General features: G+C 44.2%; 1 long non-coding RNA gene across 2 annotated transcripts; it reads left to right on the top strand.

Annotated features, from left to right (window-relative positions):
* The first annotated feature begins 13,046 nt into the window (after positions 1–13,046).
* Positions 13,047–21,743, top strand: LOC142922884 (uncharacterized). Of its 2 annotated transcripts, none has more exons than XR_012940396.1 (4): positions 13,047–13,187; positions 19,742–19,982; positions 20,585–20,720; positions 21,115–21,743. It is a non-coding gene; the product is annotated as an uncharacterized LOC142922884 (long non-coding RNA). The 2 variants fall into 2 exon arrangements; XR_012940395.1 differs by lacking the exon at positions 13,047–13,187 and adding an exon at positions 18,103–18,673.
* Positions 21,744–22,431: the final 688 nt, after the last annotated feature.

Below are 22,431 nucleotides of genomic sequence, written 5' to 3'. Positions count from 1 at the left end.
CTTTTTAGGCCACAATCAGTGTCAAGGTCACTCAAGGTTGGGTGCGCTAGTATGAGGCCAGTGTCAAGGTCGGTACCTCTAGTAAAACTCCTCGGACTGAGGCCACACACTCAAGGCCAAGGAGCTGAGGAAATCTTTTCCATCTGGCCTTAAGGCCGAGGACTAGTCTCGAGAAACCCAAATCGAGGTTGACAGGAGCAGGTGGATAACATGATACGGCTCATGATGTATTCATTGCCTTGGGCCACCTGTAGATATTTCAGGTGATTGGATTGACAAAGGGCTGTAAGTTATATAATTATGCATGTATCTATACCCCCACTTGTAATCACTCAATGGATCACACAGGAGGAACAACATAGTTTGAGAGCGATTCTGACTGGTGGAGCAGAGTGTGGAGGTTAGGATTGGGTCAAGTAAAAATATATATGTGTATAACCCGTATATGAATCCACTGCTGGATGATGGCCTTCCCAACCCTGCGCAGATTGTCAGGGTTATTTTCCCATACTTCACCATGCACACCAGTACAGGTTGGTAAAGGATGGAAGTAAAAGAATGCAGTTCTCTGTTGGCCACAAGGTAGCTCTGCAGCAGCCTACAGTCCATTTTGTGCATGATGGTTACCCATTCGTGCAGTACCCAGGCTCAAAACCTGCTTCGCCTCCAAGATGAGGCACATAGCAGGTGACTTGGCCATAGCTCACTGGATCAGGAGAAGGGGTTCAATGTTGCTGTTGAGTTGGCGGACTCACCCAGAACAACACCATGATCCCGGAGAGGCAGTATCGGAACCTCAGTATCCTCTTAGGCATATGAGGCTCCTCCTTCTGCACTCACAATGCACGGACACAGACGGAAAAGCATTTGTATATAGATTAGTCTGTCGGAGTGACCAATGTTAGTGTGAGCCGTTAAGGTTGACTGATGAACTATTATTTGTTTTCCCCACTACTAGTTAAGCATGCGATGATATAAAGGAATGGATTTGATGGTCCTGATGTCTGAGAGTTGAGCTGGCAGCGCTGAGATTTCTTGGTTTTAATCCAGGCAGCTGCCTCCAATAAAACCAAGTAGTAAGCCGATCAGCCTGGTCACCAATATTAGATTTGTTTCTTTTCTTAATTTGGACAAATTTCACCTTTCAGAATTAAAAAAGATGAGTTTGACCATCATGAACATTTCTTTGTAGCAGGGCTGATGCGAAAGGGCCACCCTCTAGTGTGTGTTCACTTGAAGGGATCTTAGAAGTAATTATGTAACATCTGCTTGAGCAAACCTTTCCATAACATAGAGTTCCAAATGGACATTGTTTCATAACGATTCCGATAGTACAATCGGGATAATATTGGGAGGAAAACAAAATTGAGCAAAGGCCAACAAATATGTTAGAAGAAAAACTAGGAAAACAGTGAACAGTTACACATGCAACATTACAAAACAGAGGTGTGTGTGTGCAATGAGGTAGTCGCCGTGGTGACAGCAAAAAGCATTACCATGGTGATGATGTTACATTTCGTGGTCGTGCAGCGAGCCAGGTACTCGGGCCGGATGGGGTCTCCTTCCTCCGCCGCTGCCGTCAGGTCCCAGCGGTACGCGAGCGATGCCTGGCGACGCTTCCAAAATTCCAGGAACACCGTGGCTGTTGCGACACACCACACGGGGAGGATTTACTTTGAAAAGTAATTTGACTATCGATTGCTCAAGGGTTCAAAAGTTACCTAATGTAGTCTGTTAAATGTAATGTTCAAAGTAACTTCATTAGTATTTTTTTTGTCTTTCATAAATACCTTTATTGGCTTTTTTTGGTACATTGCCACAATTTTATCCCACTTGCACCATGAGTGGCACGGCATGAGATTGAGATTTCTTTTGGATCTATAACAGAGCAGTGCTGCTCTTCGTGTTACAAAACGTTACACAAAAGCGAATGTCACAGAGCTACCTCTGTGATCTCTGATCCACATAGTAGGGGTAGCTCTTTCCCAACTGCTTTGCCACGGAGAGGAGCGTTTGTTACGTGATAGTCAAGCTAACATTTTTATTCTCAGAGCTGGAATGTAGCCAAATTAAGTACAGAAGCAACTTCAACATTATGGATTTTTTCTATTTGTTGTGCAGATATCGGTGATTGAGTTGAGACCATCATCTCGCTATAATTGAAAAACTTGTTTAATCGCAGGTGGCCACTTTCATTTCAACACAGAATCTCAGCGGCGGCAACGCAGCACTCTGAACTCTGAGCCACCTGGCCACTTTGTATTTTTCATGGAATCGCCTTGGGGTAGCGCATTCGTTGCTTGTTGCAGAGGTTCGTGGTTCAAATTATGTGGCTGCCCTGATTAATATTGCCGGTGTATTAATTACACAAAAATACACACCATCTGCTTCACAGTGGACATTAAAGATTATCGGTTATCATTCGTAAGAGTAGGACAATGTGTACAAGTCATGGTCCAAATGTGCCCTCATTGAGCAGTGGGTTCATAATAGGACTGTCAGGATCACTGCATACGAACATTGCAAGACATGATGGTACTGTATATGGTTGTACGTATGTATGTTGAACTTCTTTAACACTGTACGTGGCCAAATGTGCTCATCATCATTGCAAACATGTTGATACTTGTCACTGTGTCTGGACAATGTGTGCCAATGCTTAGAATCACTTACCCCAAAGTCCCATGAAAACTGCGAAGAATATGGTGACCGGATTTTCATACATGTGTGAAGTCTGCAACGGCACAATCAGAGGTGTTAGTCACAATTAAACCTTAAATCTTAGCATCCACGTCTTTTCAATATCAACAGCAGGAAAGTAACGATGCATCGATTGATTTTTAAGTTAAAATAGATTAATCACTCATGAAACATCCATTAAATTGTGGAGATGACAATGCTCTACAATGTCTGATATTATAGTGCTATTCATGTATCAAACAAATCTGTATAAATGTGACAGAAAGAGCAAAATAAGCAATGGGCAGTTCCATGATTGTGGACATACATTTCAGACACTTTAAAGTGAATAATCATTATTTCGGCATGACATGTCAACTAATTAGCACTGAAATTCAGATTTCAAAATACTTTGTCCACTTGTATTGATCGTGGAGAAATACTCATGAAATACATCGTGTCGGATTTACTCAAAGTAACTTTTGCACTCCCGCTGGGATGTGACGATGCATTCATTTTCATGTATTTGTCTAACCATCGACTTAGTCCATTAAAATACCCTATTTGCTAAAACTATAACTAACTACCTTCAAAATGATCACACGTGTATTATTAGTATAATATTTTTTTAACACCCACACGAATGGCAGCATAGTGTTTAGCATGATGTGCTGCAATCTAGTGATCATGGTTAATGTTAATGATACAATCTCAGCAATGTGAGTTGGCTTTGTGATAATGATGCACATCACCAATAACCAATAAGTATCCTTATTTAGAGGGAACATCGATGGTGTATTTGTGTGATACCTTCGCAGTCTCGCAGGTATCATTTAGCCTCCAAAAGGTGCATTTTTGGTCACACTGGGGACACATGACCAAGGATCCTCCGATGGTGTTGTTGCATATTTCTCCACTGCACACATAGACACGCACGAACATAAACACACTAATGGGCATAATACACTTGGATGAGAAATATAATTTGCCTAAAGGTCATGCCACCTTTGAATGTGTCATACCCTCCCTTTAAACAGAGTCAGACTAAATTATGGGTTCCAACGTCGAGCATTTTCCAAAGTAAAATGTATTTCCTGATGTTTAATTATAATTTTCGTTGATATCAGTGGTGTAACATCTCTATGTATTGATTTCCAGGGGTGTTTACAGCCCTTTTATCAATCCACTTCTGGCTGAGGGCCTCCCCACACCTCGTGGGTCATGAGGGCTATTTAATTCTAGTCATCCCACACTGGTCAGTACGGGTTGAATATGGGAAGCGAAGACTCCAGACACAGAGTACAGCAATGTATTTCCTGCACTTGCTCCCCGCTGTCCGTCATGCAGCTCCACAGAGTCTATGTGTGTAAGTCGTATTATAAGGATACGTTTCACATTTAAACATTTTGGATTTGAATATGTTTTGCTTTTGATTTTCGGATTATTTACAATTCGTAAGAATGTACAATATATTCATGTGAACAAGAGTGACGAAACCCGATGCCACGTGATACGTGTCGTCGTGAGTGACGTCACAATGGGCGATGTCATGTTTTCTGAGCAATCCAAAACAATGTTTAATTTTCCCTGGATTGTCCGAAATATTGTAGCTAGGCTTGATTTTTTGGATTTACTTTTAGAAACAGAGACATTTGGAACATATATACATATACAATATATTGAATGTACTATATTTGTACTGTATATGTATATAAACTGTATGAGATTGTATATATGTGCATATGTACTTTAATAGTGAAATGTTAAAGATGTGGCCCTGAAATTGCTTGCTCATGCCACTGCTGGTGGAAGGTCCTCCACTAAAGAATGCTCTAGATTGCCCATCGAGATGATATTTGGCCTACTCGTCCATGATGGCCAGACGTCTTGGACACGGTGGGAGTACCCACATTTTACCCCATCACATCTGAACTGCCAATCATCTAACTGCGGTGTCTCCGTTTATACTGCTGAGCATATGTGGGATAATTGAAGAAACCTAGCCATTATTTCAGCTGCCATGCCAGGCGATCGCACTGGAAATCTATAAACTGCAATTCTAGAAATGTAACTATTACACCATGGCAGCATCCCATGGGATTGTATATAAGTGTATATGTATGTCTATATGTACTTTACGTGTATATGTACTTGTGTATAGCCTTAGTAGGTGCTTTCTGATACTCATTGTTCAGTCTGTATTGCTATACAGGAGATCTGTGTGAGTTCTACATCTGACACATGAGTGTATGTGTGTGTGTGTTTGTATGCATTTGTCTGTATGCATGTGTCGGGCCAGTACCTAGTGATGTCACGGTCCTTGCTGAATACTCCAAAGAAAAAGGAGATCAGGCCGACGATTGCAGCGAAGATCAGCATCTTTGTGTAGAAGCCGAGCCATGCAAAATAGAGCCCCACTTGCTCCCCGAAGTATGACCTGTGCCGACAACATCACTCGCACACACAGCGCAAACATCACCAACCGCACATGGCACCAGTGGTGTAGCTATCGAATATGTAAGCAAGGACCATGGGCTGGAGGGAAATGTGAAGAGCAGGGAAGGCATGGGCAAATGCTATTCTGGAACTCCATTTCCCCAGCCATCTGTGCTATCAACTCCCAGCTAGCATTCAAGTCCAGCCTTAGGACCTTTCTGGACAGAGCACGTCCCTAAGAGGTACGATGGCCTGTGGTCGAGACTAAGAATGATGTGGCAGTCAAGAGAAGGAATGCGTCTGAGAGGATGTGCACCACAGAGATTTAAGTAATGAAATCAGCATGTGTGCAGGAGCCACATGGATTGTTGCATCAGGAGACTGGGAGAGATGGCGAAGGCTTGGGGAAGTCTTCATCCAGCAGTGGATAGGGCATGAACTTACCGCACAAGGTCAAGAGGCTGCTCCTTGAAAGAGCGCCCGGCTCTCGCCCACTCCCGTCGCAGCGTGTTGCGGTCGCCCAGCGTGTTCGGGTTTTTGGTGGGATGAACAGACTCACTCTGACATGGGGAAAGCAATTGTTAGTCACAAACACTGCATGGACATTCACAAATTACCAGCTCCACCCCCCCAAAACTCTGCCGTGGCGCTGCTGTGGTGTAATGGTGTTGCACACTTGCACACTGCACTGGACATGGGAACGACAGTTAAAACAATGACCACGTTTCTTAATCACGCTGCTTCTTCCCAGCAAGCAGTGTAAATGGGTGCACCCACAGTTAATCTATTGGTTGTTCACGTGTTGTGGGATGAAGTGTGGGTACTTCTAATTCTTCCAAAGACTTCTGTCCCACGTGAAATAGTCGGCCAAATACCCTTGAGAATGGCTCTCTAGAGTGCTCGTGGAGTCCTTTCCAATGCATGGATATTGAACTTCTTTTGCACCGTATGTAGCCAACCATGCAAATCAGAGGTGTGTTTAGTGAGCTGGGGAACCTGGACACCTATGCGGCGCATCTCTGTGGGACACTAATGTTAAGTATGTGGTAAGCTTTAGACTATGCAATAGCGTCCTAAACAGGTGTGCAATTCAGGTGTTGTACATAGGCCTCCCGTAAGGTGTCAGTGTGCCCTCCACCCCCTACCCCCCCAACAACTTACGTCATGCAGTGGATAGGCTGCAGTATAGCAGCCATTTTCAATCATTTGGTTGATATTTAATATGTTCGTGCTGTCTTGTGGCATGGGGTTTTGCAGCATGTAGTGGACCTGTGTGAGCACACATGACACACATGACAAACATTACATGCATGAAACATAGGGCTGGGTGGGTAAGCTATTATTGACTCACTCCACTCTGAAATGTTTCCCCCTCTCCAACCACCACCAGCCTACACAGTTATAATGGGCCCACAACTCTTATTGAGTCCCGACTCGGAAAGGTCCATAGAACACTCCAAAAACTGAAGCAGATATGTACTGATTTCAGCAAGTACAATATCCAGATTTCAAGGAGACATTTTATGCATGCTTCCCATGCACAAAGGCAATTTATTCAGAATACAATACTATAAAAACCCCAAATGCCCATAATATTGGCTCGACAGGATACCTGCTCACCAAGAACCATATCAACAGTAGTCTTTCATTCTTTTGTTGTGCAGGGGAGAGTGATTGAGGGGACGTGGTTATATAATGTGGGCAGGACTTACAAAGGGTGGGGCTGCTAGCTCACCATGTCTCCTGGTTAAGCATCCCAAAAATTTGGTAGCTTTCTCTACAGGGACACATATTACCACAACCCCTAAATCATAAATCCAGGCATTCTTAATAAACCATAATGATTTACACTTCTAACCACATGTCACTCAGAGATCGCAAGTTGCGATACAGAGCTGAAAACTTTAATTAAAATGATAAAAACACGACAAAACCCTATTAAATTAACTTGTTTTTGCAAAAAAACCACCTCATTCTGGCATTATTTATACAGCATTATTGATACAAACGTACGATTTGGCTGCGTACGGCCGGTGGGATGAGGACGTCATGATCCTTTATAGGATAGATGTCCTGCTGCGAACGCCGGTAGGGTGCCGTGAAATAGTCCGGTTGTTTGGGCACGGCTCCCGGCTTCAGGTGGTGAATATTTCCCAGGTAGTGAAGAGGCCCACTGTCTGAGCCTGACACCTGGGGGAGGTCGCTCTCCTTGAGTGGCACCTGTTTGATTTTAAATGTATTAAACCCTTTGCCTCGAACACATGGAATCATCATCAGCCAAAATCAGTCCACGAATGGATGAAGGTCTCCCCAAGTTGTTGCAATCTATACAAGTCCTATAATACAACAAGTCCTTTAATACAACAAGTCCTATAATACAACAAATCCTATAATGCAACAAGTCCTATAATACAACGTTCTATACAAGTCCTATAATACAACAAGTCCTATAATACAACAAGTCCTTTAATACAAGTCCTATAATACAACAATTCCTATAATACAACAAGTCCTATAATACAACAAGTCCTATAATACAAGTCCAATAATACAACAAGTCCTATAATACAACAAGTCCTATAATACAAGTCCTATAATACAACAAGTCCTATAATACAACAAGTCCTATAATACAACAAGTCCTATAATACAACATTCTATACAAGTCCAATAATACAACAAGTCCTATAATAATACAAGTCCTATAATACAACAAGTCCTATAATACAACAAGTCCTATAATACAACAAGTCCTATAATAATACAAGTCCTATAATACAACAAGTCCTATAATACAACAAGTCCTATAATACAACAAGTCCTATAATACAACAAGTCCTATAATACAAGTCCTATAATACAACAAGTCCTATAATACAACATTCTATACAAGTCCTATAATACAAGTCCTATAATACAACAAGTCCTATAATACAACAAGTCCTATAATGCAACAATTAATATGCCAAAAGCCTCCACTGCATATCCCACCCACTCTTCAAGTTGTCCCACCAATATCCCCAGTCATGAGCACACGCACATGAGCCAATCTTATCTCGCCATCTCTATGATATACATCATCTTGGGCACGTTCTCTCCTTCTGCTGCCACTCCAATGTCATTTTCGGCCAGCAGACATCATCCTTTCAAGCAACGTGCCCTTCCCGAGCCCATTCACTTTTCTAAAAAGAGTCAATATGTTGCTAATATGCATATTTTTCCAAATGTACGTTTTTCTAATCCGTTTGTATATTTACGTCTCTCGATATCTCGTAATGTCAGTGCTACGATTATTATCGTTGAACGTCATACATTATAATCATCACAATCATCACCCTCACCATCATACTCTGTATCACATGCATGATCATCGCAATTATCATCACAACCATGATGAATCTTCACAAACATTATTGTCATCACATTCATTATCACCATCATAATCACAATCATCACCACAATCATCATCACAATCATCGGCATCATCATGATCATCATTACAATGACCATCAGAATCTTGCCTGGATGTGTAGAATCTCGGCATAGGTGGTGAGTGGGTTCCATGGCGCGTGTACTTTCACAAAGGTGGTGCGTCCGCTCACCGACTCCTAGTGGATGGCACGAAGTTCATCGTCAGACTCTAGATGAGTGCATTTAGTTGTATTTATTAGACTTTGTTTGACCAGGTGAGAGTTCAAGGGAACCGGATGGTCTCATTTGGAAGAGTGTCCACGGCCGCGTGGATTTTCGTGCTTGTGTCACGTGTTGTTAGCACCTCGTGCCGATCAACGTGTGGCACAACGCAAAAGCAAATTGCATAATGTACGTGCAGTTATCGAACACTTATTACTACAGTATAAATAGCTGGCATGCCACATTAAGGTGGAGACTGTTATACCCTCCAGTATAAATGGGTAAGCCACAATTAATCCATCTTAAGATTGTGCATGGTGGGGTAAAGTATGGGTATTCGCTATCTCTTTCAAGACGTCTGGCAAGCATAGAAGAGTAGGCCATATACCCTCCAGCGGGGATCTTTAGCGCTCCTACTCAAGGAATGTATGCCAGCAGTGATATTATGAAGCAATCACAGTCTAACACCTTTTTATTTGTATACAGTGTCTGTCATCTATAGCAGAGAGACACGCAGGAAACTTACCTCCTTGGGTTCAATCTCGAGATCTAGCCCCATCTTCATCAGGCTTGCCTGATATTCGGTCCTCTTCTTCTGTCAAACAAAATTGACCATCTGTGTTATACATTGTTCTCAGTTGTGTCACTGTGGGAGTCAAGTCAAGAGGTGAGGAAACTTCTTGAACTCTTACAGTGAGTAGAGCCTCACATGGGAATCAATCAGAGAACGGCTCTGCAAAGTAGCATCACTGAACTGCTTCAGTCGGTGTCACTTCAGCAGACCTTAATAAAATAAAAATTTGCACAGCTCTTTGTCAATCAACTGTTTGAGTTCACCTTATTTGTTACAGGGATGGTCTCACTTAGCTAGTTGCTTTGCTATTTTACAAGGGAGATAGATCCATTGTGCGTGGGTACAATAGCAACAAAATAAACAAAAACATCAATATTGCAGAGAATGCATACTGGGTACTTCAGCACTGTTGTAATAGTTTTCCATTTGGCAGTTAGAATGTGGATATTACATGTATCCTGTAAGTTATGTCTGGGTGTCGGTGTTTGCAATATGAAAGTGGTGTATTTATTTAGGAGTTGTGGATGGAGTGTGATACGTAACGATAATTGATTGTTGTTCGCCAAAGCAGTGAGGTGTATGGTTCAGGGTATGGATGTGCGAGTTGAGTGATGGGAGTCTAGCGTTCATTGACTAGCGTGGTCTGCAGTTGACGATACAGTTTGATAAAGGATGTATACTGTGGATTTAAAGACTCGTATGGAGGTGGCAGGGTGACTCAGCAGTCAGAGAGCTGAGCTGGCACCACTGCGTCAAACCTAGGTTTAGAGGCGTGTGGTGTTGCACGTGGGGAGGGGTGATAATGCTGGGTGCAGGAAGGTGGAGCATTATTTGTAGGTTCCTCGTTCTCACCTGATTGTTGATGGCGTCCTGAGAATGGACCTCATCATCGAACGCGAGGATGAAATCGATCCGACGGACTCCATCGCAAAAGTAGACAGTGTCCTACACGCAAAGGCAAGTACACACACGAATATGAGAGATGTAATAGCTTATGCATGAAATGTATATTTATTCATAAGCTCATGATACATGTATCAGGACATAAGTTAATCTGCTATTTGTATGCAAGTTGTTTATTGCTATGATGATGTACTAGTTTACCCAGGAAAACCTCAATGAGTTTACATTTTTATTTTCAAGGAGGGTCCTACCAAGTTCTGTTTTTTTGCAGTCGAGAACGAAGTTGCTTAGTTTAATTCCAATTGAATAATTTGCATGTATTTTTTCAGCATTGGTACGTTTGGCCAATACCAGTTACACTGTGTCATTTAGCTATGGGAGGAAACCAGAGACCTGGAGAAATATGTACACAAAGCATCTAGTCCCTGTGCATTATACAAAAAACATCAGTATTTTCTAAAGTGCATTGTGGTAATGCTATCTTAAACCACCATCAAAATAAAGTTGAGCAAATGTGACAGACTAACAGCAGCAGTGATGCAGTGATATGCAACTGTGGACCGGTGTAATCCTCATTCGGACTCATCAGCACAGTATAGTCACCAAAACGCATTGCTGCAAAGGCTGGAAATCTATAAATGAGGAGCAGCCATGTCTACACTTTGGGGCCCATTAGTTGGCGAATGCAAACAACTAAATCTGTAAATACCAGGAATCTCCCATCTTTGACATTAGCCAAGTTAATTTATAGGCTGTGCAAATCCACGCTGTGCCGCATCGTACCTGGGCCAGGGTAGATTGAAATGATGACGTCGAAAAGTCTTGTGGCACCGTTGAAGGCTGAGCCTCATGCCCCTCCGCTCCCTCCTCCTCATTCATTCTCTCCACGAGCTCTGCATAGGTAATGTGGGGGTAGAGGGTTCATTGCATTAGGGACAGGGGAGGCAGGTGCAGGGATGGGAATGTCGGTAAAGAACCGCACATGGTACTCATGTGTAAAGCTTTCTCATAAATGTCGACGCTGCTCCAGTGTGAGTACACCTGTGGTATAAAGTTGTATTACCATTAGGGGACTTTTACCCCATTGAATATCGTACACTTTAACAAAGCCGTGCCCAGCATGGTCAGACACAAACCAGGGCAAAAAATATTAGTTGGAATATGCAAAGTCATTTTTGCCCTGACAGCTTGTCAGCTATACTCTTTGGTTCTTTCGGTAAAGTCACGTAGGTGGAAAACAAATAGAAATAGAAATAAATCACGACGTTTCGAATGCAACATAAGCACTCATCATCAGGTGTGACAACCACAGCAAGGAAACTGTTTTACTGAAGTGGGAGAGAAACCAGGGTTAGGGCAGTTAAATAAGTCAGAGAGGGGGAGAGTGGGGGGTGAATGGGGCGAGGAGTGCGAGCGCTGCAAGCGCTGCAGAGACGCTGAGAGTAAAAAAAGAGGCAACATAATTACTGCCAAGATGGAAGCTTGTCAGCTTCTGCGAGAGCTTCCCCGTGACCACACAGATCATGGTGGTTACTTGACCACATTTCAATTGAAGTGCTGTCGTCCTGACAGTTCTGTTCCTTCATCTGAAGAAGGCCACTTGTGTTGTGGCCAAAACGTCGTGATTTTTGTTGTTTTATTTTTTACCTACGTGACTTTACCCAATAGAACCAAAGAGTATGGATCCTTGCAGTCACGAAAGCTTCAAATCCACATTTCACCACTCTGGTTAATGTGGGTTGGTGAAGACGTATAGTATGTATAGTACAACAAATTTTGATGGACTGCCCTTTGCTGCCCACCATGTAGCCCGACACTACACTTTTAGACCTGTTATGCACTATCCTGGCTCAAACCCTGCTGAGCGTCCGATTAAAACACTGACGAGATCTCAATATTTAAAAGTGGCCCAAAGCCCCGTCATAGCACGAACATTACACTTTACCTATCTCAACAAATGTGGACATCATGAATCTTTGGTCTAATCTCAGATCTTGTGAGTTAGAACTCGGGGGCTCCTCATGCACAGCCAGCCAAGGATAACTCCCCGCTATAGTGACGTCACAGGAAAAGGACGTGACGTCACCTAAATATGGGCGTGGTCAAAAGCGGCCCCATCCCCCGCTCTTCCCGACCTTGCTTCCCCCCTTGCCGAGGTTACCCACATGAACAATAATAATAAATCATAGATGTACATTATGAAAGAATCAATTATTTTTCACAAAACTGCTCCTGTACGACCTTTTGCCAATCCCCTGCTGGAGAGTCTCTTGACGATTGCACGAATCGTGTTGGTTATTTGCACATACTTCACCATGCCGGTGAGTATGGGTTGGTAAAGGAAAAGGAGGAGCATTAACGTACAAACAAAAACCTATTTTACTAGAATGCCTTCTGCTTCCCATCATGTAGCCTGTAACACCTGGTATGCGCTATCCAGACTCCAACCTCCTTAACGTTAGATGGAGACATCTGGCACATCCCCAGCAGTTTTGTCTACAGGCTCAACATATAACACAAACACACCTCCCTAACACTAACGTTAAACTTTACCTATCTCGACGAAGGTAGACATCGTGAATCTTTGATTTTTTTCGAATTCAGAGTCAGAAGTCAGGAGCTCCTCGCGTGCACAGCCAGCCCACGATAAAGTCCGACCCAGAATGATGTCACCGTGACGTCAGTTAAATATGGGCGTGGCCTGAATGTGGGTGTGGCCAACAGCGGCGGCTTCCCCGCCCCCCGCTGCCCCTCCCCGCAGGTTTCTCTCAACCCTCAGTGCGCATGCGCGGGCGGCATGTCTCGGACATCGCCTTCAGCGGCCTTTGGCGACGCGATGGTTGTGGCGGGAAAATTAATAAAAAAAACTTCTCCGAATAACCGCGACCTTTAACTACCCTCACGGATAATCCACACGGATCTCTGGACGGCAAGGCGAAGACGATCAATGGAATAATCTCCGGTGAGAGACGGAGAGAGATGGGCAGGCGTGAGGGCGAGCCAGGTTCAACTTTGTTGAACGCTGAGCGCAGAGTGAATGGGGTTTATACTCTTTGGTTCTATTGGGTAAAGTCACGTAGGTGAAAATAAAATAACAATTTTCACCTACGTGACTTTACCCAATAGAACCAAAGAGTATGGATCCTAGCAGCCACGAAAGCTTTAAATCTAGAATTGAATGGGGTTTGCTTCACTTAGCACGCGACTTGGACACTTCGGTGTGCAAAGTGTTGTCTGGTTGTGCCGTGTAAAGAAGGAGGACATTCAGTAAATGTGGTTGGTTTGTTAATGGGAGTGTGTGGCGCGGTAATGGACTGGGTACGACTTACAACACAAGTTCTGCTCACATTGCACGCTAAGGGTTAGCACGGCGATTACTACGTGTGCATTTATTAGTTATTGTTTATGTTAAAAGTAGTATTGATTGTTAATAATAATGTTTAGTATTTGTAGGTGAATCATTTCAATATTGTACAGTATAGCATTGTCCTGCTGTGTGGCTCTCACGTGGCGAGCATCAGTGCAGCAATATTCAGTACGTGGTTGTAATGTACTTCTATAGCCCCCTGCCACCAGTGCAACAGTATTCAGTACGTGGTTGTAATGCACTTCTATAGCCCCCTGCCACAAGTGCAGCAATATTCAGTACATGGTTGTAATGCACTTCTATAGCCCCCTGCCACCGGTGCAGCAATATTCAGTACATGGTTGTAATGTACTTCTATAGCCCCCTGCCACCAGTGCAGCAATATTCAGTACATGGTTGTAATGCGCTTCTATAGCCCCCTGCCACAAGTGCAGCAATATTCAGTACGTGGTTGTAATGTACTTCTATAGCCCCCTGCCACCAGTGCAGCAATATTCAGTACGTGGTTGTAATGAACTTCTATAGCCCCCTGCCACCGGTGCAGCAATATTCAGTACGTGGTTGTAATGCACTTCTATAGCCCCCTGCCACCAGTGCAGCAATATTCAGTACGTGGTTGTAATGTACTTCTATAGCCCCCTGCCATCAGTGCAGAAATATTCAGTATGTGGTTGTAATGCACTTCTATAGCCCCCTGCCACCAGTGCAGCAATATTCAGTACATTGTTGTAATCCACTTCTATAGCCCCCTGCCACCAGTGCAGCCATATTCAGTACGTGGTTGTAATGCACTTCTATAGCCCCCTGCCACCAGTGCAGCAATATTCAGTACGTGGTTGTAATGTACTTCTATAGCCCCCTGCCATCAGTGCAGAAATATTCAGTATGTGGTTGTAATGCACTTTTATAGCCCCCTGCCACCAGTGCAGCAATATTCAGTACATGGTTGTAATGTACTTCTATAGCCCCCTGCCACCAGTGCAGCAATATTCAGTACGTGGTTGTAATGCACTTCTATAGCCCCCTGCCATCAGTGCAGCAATATTCAGTGCATGGTTGTAATGCACTTCTATAGCCCCCTGCCATCAGTACAGCAATATTCAGTACATGGTTGTAATGTACTTCTATAGCCCCCTGCCACCAGTGCAGCAATATTCAATACGTGGTTGTAATGCACTTCTATAGCCCCCTGCCATCAGTGCAGCAATATTCAGTACATGGTTGTAATGTACTTCTATAGCCCCCTGCCACCAGTGCAGCAGTATTCAGTACGTGGTTGTAATGCACTTCTATAGCCCCCTGCCATCAGTGCAGCAATATTCAGTACGTGGTTGTAATGTACTTCTATAGCCCCCTGCCACAAGTGCAGCAATATTCAGTACATGGTTGTAATGCACTTCTATAGCCCCCTGCCACCGGTGCAGCAATATTCAGTACGTGGTTGTAATGCACTTCTATAGCCCCCTGCCATCAGTGCAGCAATATTCAGTACGTGGTTGTAATGTACTTCTATAGCCCCCTGCCACAAGTGCAGCAATATTCAGTACATGGTTGTAATGCACTTCTATAGCCCCCTGCCACCGGTGCAGCAATATTCAGCACATGGTTGTAATGTACTTCTATAGCCCCCTGCCACCAGTGCAGCAATATTCAGTACATGGTTGTAATGCACTTCTATAGCCCCCTGCCACAAGTGCAGCAATATTCAGTACGTGGTTGTAATGTACTTCTATAGCCCCCTGCCACCAGTGCAGCAATATTCAGTACGTGGTTGTAATGAACTTCTATAGCCCCCTGCCACCGGTGCAGCAATATTCAGTACGTGGTTGTAATGCACTTCTATAGCCCCCTGCCACCAGTGCAGCAATATTCAGTACGTGGTTGTAATGTACTTCTATAGCCCCCTGCCATCAGTGCAGAAATATTCAGTATGTGGTTGTAATGCACTTCTATAGCCCCCTGCCACCAGTGCAGCAATATTCAGTACATTGTTGTAATCCACTTCTATAGCCCCCTGCCACCAGTGCAGCCATATTCAGTACGTGGTTGTAATGCACTTTTATAGCCCCCTGCCACCAGTGCAGCAATATTCAGTACATGGTTGTAATGTACTTCTGTAGCCCCCTGCCACCAGTGCAGCAATATTCAGTACGTGGTTGTAATGCACTTCTATAGCCCCCTGCCATCAGTGCAGCAATATTCAGTGCATGGTTGTAATGCACTTCTATAGCCCCCTGCCACAAGTGCAGCAATATTCAGTGCATGGTTGTAATGCACTTCTATAGCCCCCTGCCACAAGTGCAGCAATATTCAGTACGTGGTTGTAATGTACTTCTATAGCCCCCTGCCACCAGTGCAGCAATATTCAGTACGTGGTTGTAATGAACTTCTATAGCCCCCTGCCACCGGTGCAGCAATATTCAGTACGTGGTTGTAATGCACTTCTATAGCCCCCTGCCATCAGTGCAGAAATATTCAGTATGTGGTTGTAATGCACTTCTATAGCCCCCTGCCACCAGTGCAGCAATATTCAGTACATTGTTGTAATCCACTTCTATAGCCCCCTGCCACCAGTGCAGCCATATTCAGTACGTGGTTGTAATGCACTTCTATAGCCCCCTGCCACCAGTGCAGCAATATTCAGTACGTGGTTGTAATGTACTTCTATAGCCCCCTGCCATCAGTGCAGAAATATTCAGTATGTGGTTGTAATGCACTTTTATAGCCCCCTGCCACCAGTGCAGCAATATTCAGTACATGGTTGTAATGTACTTCTATAGCCCCCTGCCACCAGTGCAGCAATATTCAGTACGTGGTTGTAATGTACTTCTATAGCCCCCTGCCATCAGTGCAGAAATATTCAGTATGTGGTTGTAATGCACTTCTATAGCCCCCTGCCACCAGTGCAGCAATATTCAGTACATTGTTGTAATCCACTTCTATAGCCCCCTGCCACCAGTGCAGCCATATTCAGTACGTGGTTGTAATGCACTTTTATAGCCCCCTGCCACCAGTGCAGCAATATTCAGTACATGGTTGTAATGTACTTCTGTAGCCCCCTGCCACCAGTGCAGCAATATTCAGTACGTGGTTGTGATGCACTTCTATAGCCCCCTGTCATCAGTGCAGCAATATTCAGTGCATGGTTGTAATGCACTTCTATAGCCCCCTGCCACAAGTGCAGCAATATTCAGTACGTGGTTGTAATGTACTTCTATAGCCCCCTGCCACCAGTGCAGCAATATTCAGTACGTGGTTGTAATGAACTTCTATAGCCCCCTGCCACCGGTGCAGCAATATTCAGTACGTGGTTGTAATGCACTTCTATAGCCCCCTGCCACCAGTGCAGCAATATTCAGTACGTGGTTGTAATGTACTTCTATAGCCCCCTGCCACCAGTGCAGCAATATTCAGTACATTGTTGTAATCCACTTCTATAGCCCCCTGCCACCAGTGCAGCCATATTCAGTACGTGGTTGTAATGCACTTTTATAGCCCCCTGCCACCAGTGCAGCAATATTCAGTACATGGTTGTAATGTACTTCTGTAGCCCCCTGCCACCAGTGCAGCAATATTCAGTACGTGGTTGTAATGCACTTCTATAGCCCCCTGCCATCAGTGCAGCAATATTCAGTGCATGGTTGTAATGCACTTCTATAGCCCCCTGCCACCAGTGCAGCAATATTCAGTACGTGGTTGTAATGCACTTCTATAGCTCCCTGCCACCAGTTCAGCAATATTCAGTACGTGGTTGTAATGTACTTCTATAGCCCCCTGCCACCAGTGCAGCAATATTCAGTACGTGGTTGTAATGTACTTCTATAGCCCCCTGCCACCAGTGCAGCAATATTCAGTACGTGGTTGTAATGCACTTCTATAGCCCCCTGCCACCAGTTCAGCAGTATTCAGTACGTGGTTGTAATGCACTTCTATAGCACCCTGACATTGTGCAGCAATGTTCAGTACATTGTTGTAATGCACTTCTATAGCCCCCTGCCATCACCAAATTCACACTGACCAGCGTGGTGAAGTACGGTAAATAACCCCTCCCCCTGGGAGCTGCATAGCATGGGACAGCTGTCAGCCAGCAATGGATTGAAAAAGGAGCTGTACTCTGCACACGTTGTTATTCAGGGTAGGGTAAGGAACTTGGAGGTTCGGTATGCATAATGTGCTCGGAAAGTATTGTATTCTGTATGTGTGTTGAATCTCTTTCGCACCGTACCAAGCCCACCGTGCTCTTCGGAGGTGCGATAATATATAAATATAAGTAGTCATACTACTGTAATACCACTATTAATATGTAGCATTCATTTTATTAGTAGTACTGTAATTTGTTGATATGCAGGTGTACATGCCAAACGTTAACCAATGTTAAATGTTAAGCCTTCTCTTTTGAATACAGTGTGTTTTAAACATGGAGTTGTCTCCAGCTATTTCTTAAATGTATATCATTCATAATGTAGTAGTAGGCAGGTAGAGCATTTATGACACTTCAATTGTACATAGAGCTTGCAGGTGTGATGAAGGAAAGCATGGGAAAGGCTGGAATTTTTGTTGAAAAAAGGACAACAGCCACAGTAGCTTAAGAGACCTAACGCTGAAGCTGCTAACGCGAAGTGGTCGACGCTGGCCCATGCGTTGTGACGTCGGACCCACTTTCCGCACACAGCAGCTCCTCATGGTGCCCCCCATACCAGGACCAGTGGTGACCTGGTAGCCACAGCGATTCCTCTCCCTGGCCCCATCCGGTTCGGGCATCCCAAATCGTACAAAATGAACTGCAACGGTGGTGAGACAAACAGCCCTTCGGGCGACAGCACGGTGACGGACACAAGCCCTCGCGGCAGCCAGGGCAGCTCGCTGCTCCGGACCGGAAGCGGGGGCTAGCACAGCCCTGTGGTGTGCGGAGAGCAGTGCTGCTCGTAGGCGAGCGGTGCGCTGGACGCCTACATCGAGGACTTTGAGCAGAGCGGAATCTGTGCGTCACCGCTACCCAGGATACGTGCAGAGCACAGCACCGCGCAGCATGGCGGAGCGGAGACGCGCGGAGGAGAGGAGGATGCACAGTGTGGATGAGGGTGGGTTGCGCCTCTCGCCACGCGAGGAATCGCTCCGTGGTGCTTGCACTCGAGTGGCTATCGAGTGTGCAGGCGGTGCAATGGTATCGAAGCTATAGTAATAGGTTTTTACCCTTTTATCTGGCACAAACACTGACACCTTTATACAAGGGATCATGTTTGCAATAACCACAACACAAGTAGTCAAAATGCAAACAAAAAAGACAACTGATAATATGCACTGTCCTTGAATTTGATTGGTCCACACCCGAGACGGCTTTTCTGAGATCCCAGTCTCCACTGGTGTTGGACCAGAAGACGCCAAAAGGCGTCTTCTTATTCTTAGCGTCTTCTTGTTTGCATTTTGACTACTTGCGTTGTGGTTATCGCAAACATGATCCCTTGTATAAAAGTGTCAGTTTTTGTGCCAGATAAAAGGGTAAAAACCTATTACTATATCTTGTTACTGGCAAAGGAGGTCTCATAAGGTATCGAAGCTAGTTGACTGGATGGGGGATAATTGGAGAGGAGAACCCCATTTTTTTTGCTTGTACTGGGTGCTTGTCAATTATGCTATGCTATCATGAATGTAATGTAATTCCCCTAGAAAAAAAACCCTTAATAAGGTCTAAAGATACATTTTCGTGAGAGTCCCACACTGGGATGCTTGGCAAATTCCATTAATGAGTTCATTTTATGTCAGAGAAAACTATCCACAGTAAGCACACGCATATGAGAGGATAGCATAGGTCTGAACAGATAGGTCGGTGCATGCATTTCTTTCTCCTGTCATCTTCCAGCAACTTCACTGATTATCGAGGTTGTAAAGTTTGTGAAATCTAAGTAATCCTCCAACCTTTGTGTCAAAATTTGCAGATCCTAGACTGGACACATCTGAAGTTTAAACAATAACAGCTCATGCACTGATTTATCCCATATTCTCACAAACTCCACAAACGGATAACATCATTAGTTACTGATGGTGCAAAGTAAGGCAACATTGCAGGATTGCCGTTCAGGGGTCAAGGAATCTAGGGGAGAGCAAATTCATTGTGTACCAGTAAAATGTCTGTGGGTCTTACATTGCAGGTGGCATGCTGCTTGTGGAGGACCTCATCTCGGGCACGTGCAGCCTCACTGCTGCGCTGCAGCGGTCGTGGCTCATAGCCCGACGGTCAGTCTAACCACGGACCAGCTCCTAGCGGCGCCAGTTGACGGTTCCTCCAAGTCCTTGCTCCGCTCGCCTGGCGCCCACCGAGACCTCACAGTGTCGCACAGAGGCAAGCGGTCATCTCTCGGGGTCACCGCGCACAGCTTCGGCGCATCATTGGTGAGGGGCAATAAGCCAACTAAACGGTTGAGCTCAACAGCGAGAAGCAACAAGGCCGTGATGCCATTAAATTTGTCGGCAAAGCCCGAAAATTATTTCTTTTCTAACCAGACGAATGTTTTGTTGTACTTATGGAGCAGTGAAGCAACTAGGCGTGAGCACTTGCCGAACGGCGGCTGTGCAACAAGTACCTATCTCAGGTGGTTGACAAGCCAAAAGGATAAGCTGGATGTGTCGGGGATCACGAGCATTCCTGAGCTCAGGTACCCGGCCTGGCTGCGTGACTGCGATGTGGACTCCCAGACCAGCAGCCACGAGACGGATACCAGCACAAAGAGAGCAGGTACCGCTCAGAGCCCGCAAAGCAGACCAAAGTACCCAGAGTGGCTCAAAGTTTTGGATATCTCCGGCCTTACGAATGTAGCCAACGAGGAGCCCGTGTCAGAGGACAATAGATCCCTAGGTGTGTGTATATATATAGTCTGTATATAGCAGATGACATTTCATATGTTTTCAGGTACATATTCAGTCTTTTCTCACAGAGACGGCTGAGCGGCCACCCATGTGGTTGTGACGTGCGATGCGTGATTCTTGATGCACAGCCTCATTGGAGGAGCTGCTGAGCAGGGCGCACATGGAGTTGGACTCCCCCGGCTTGGAGGCCCCCTCCCCGGGCAGCTTCAACACGGACGTCTTTCTAGGGGCTGATCGTCCCTGGGAAAACCCCTCCACGCCATTGTGAATTTATCTTTATATCCACACTCACGCACAGCATAGAGGCTGCACCGCCTCTAAGTATGATGTCAGATTTTGAATGTTATAAGCTAAGCAGGTAAGCCTGGTTATTACTTGGATGGGAGACTGTTTTGAAATAGCATATATTATAGATTTTGGCTGCTAGGTAACCAGGAGTTAGTAATACGGCAATGGAATCTTGAATCTATATCCGGAGTTTTGCATTTTACTCCCTCTGTTTTCACCGGGTTCTCCGTTTTCCTCTCACATACCACTCGCTGATGAAATTTGCAAAATATCACTGCCAAACCCTCCTGAGACTTGGTGAGATTTTTCTGGCTTCCACCTTGATAATAAGTCAACCAAGTAATTTTCTCTCAATCGTGTCTCTTCTCAGGACCGTGTACCACCTGTCGCGTCTGAAAGAGCTGGTTGACACCATCAAGGAGAACAAGGATGGCTGACTACCCGTGATGTAGAAAGCCCGAAAGCATTTTATGGCGGTGGTCGAGGTTTCTACTCAGAAGGATACGTTCGCTTGGTCCTGCTAATTCATGGTTGTTAAACATCAATGGTACTTCAGGTGCTGTGGTGTGAATCGCAATTACTTGTGAACTTGTGGGGCCCATGGGGCACAGTAATTGCCCTGTTAATGGAAGTGCCACAACAAAGTATTGGAAAAATGTGATAAAGTTCGTTCAGGGTTGGAGTTATTGAATGGTTGCAGCAGTATTTTGCACAGCAAATCCATACAGACTCAAATGTCACTTGAAATAGAACGGATATGTGAACAATATTGTGAGCACAACTAAACTAATTTTGGTTTTAGCCATTTTGGAAGGAGACTACTTTATTGGGAACATACATGCTAGTATTTGTGTAGTTATAAACATTTGGGAAATCACTGTAAAAGTACATTTGCTTATTTAGATTGCACTATACCTGTATTGTAAAATTTCAGAACCTTTTATGTAATTTGTAATCAATAAACCAAAGTTGCATATTGTATGCAACCCATGACTTGGATTGTTTTTATCATGTCTTGTTTAGCATGGTTGTTTATGTACAGTGTGAAAGAAATTCAATATACATTAAATATTTTCTGATATTTGAATGTTTATATTGTACATGTATATTTATTTTACAATAAATCTGAGACAAAGGCTTATACACATGGAATTGAAAATATTCAGCTATGATTTGTATTTCTCAAGTATTTTAAGAAAAGTCAGCGAGTCTCGTGACATGTCTTCACATTTGGGAGTGATGATTGTGATGAATATACAGGCATTAACCTGCTTACATTCCTAGAGTATGTAAGGTGAATTTGGGCATTCTGGGTGATTGGGTTTTAGGCCAAACACAGGCAGATGGTGGGGGATAGATGTTTTCAAGCATCTATTAATTATTCATCGGCATGTACTATCTTACTATGATGTAAAGTTAAAAAACATGGTTCATGAAGGGAATGGAATAAAAACTCAACTGTGCACAAGTATGGAGGAATTAATACTTGGAATTCAATGCAAAGATCTGGCCATATGGCGTTTACTGGGCACCAGGGTTGCCAAACAACACGTGAAAGATGTGTATCAGGCACAGCCTCTGCATTATGAAAAAAATATCACTTCCTGAAGAAGTGCATTTTGCTTCTCCTGTCTTAGGTCACCATCAAAATAAATTAGAGCAAATGTGACTCGACTGACACAGGCAG

Source organism: Petromyzon marinus, unplaced genomic scaffold, assembly GCF_048934315.1.
Source record: "Petromyzon marinus isolate PM22_M1 ecotype Great Lakes invasive population unplaced genomic scaffold, UKy_Petmar_22M1.pri1.0 PM_Scaffold_2, whole genome shotgun sequence".
Taxonomy (NCBI): domain Eukaryota; kingdom Metazoa; phylum Chordata; class Hyperoartia; order Petromyzontiformes; family Petromyzontidae; genus Petromyzon; species Petromyzon marinus.
This window is presented reverse-complemented; position numbering and strand designations above follow the sequence as displayed.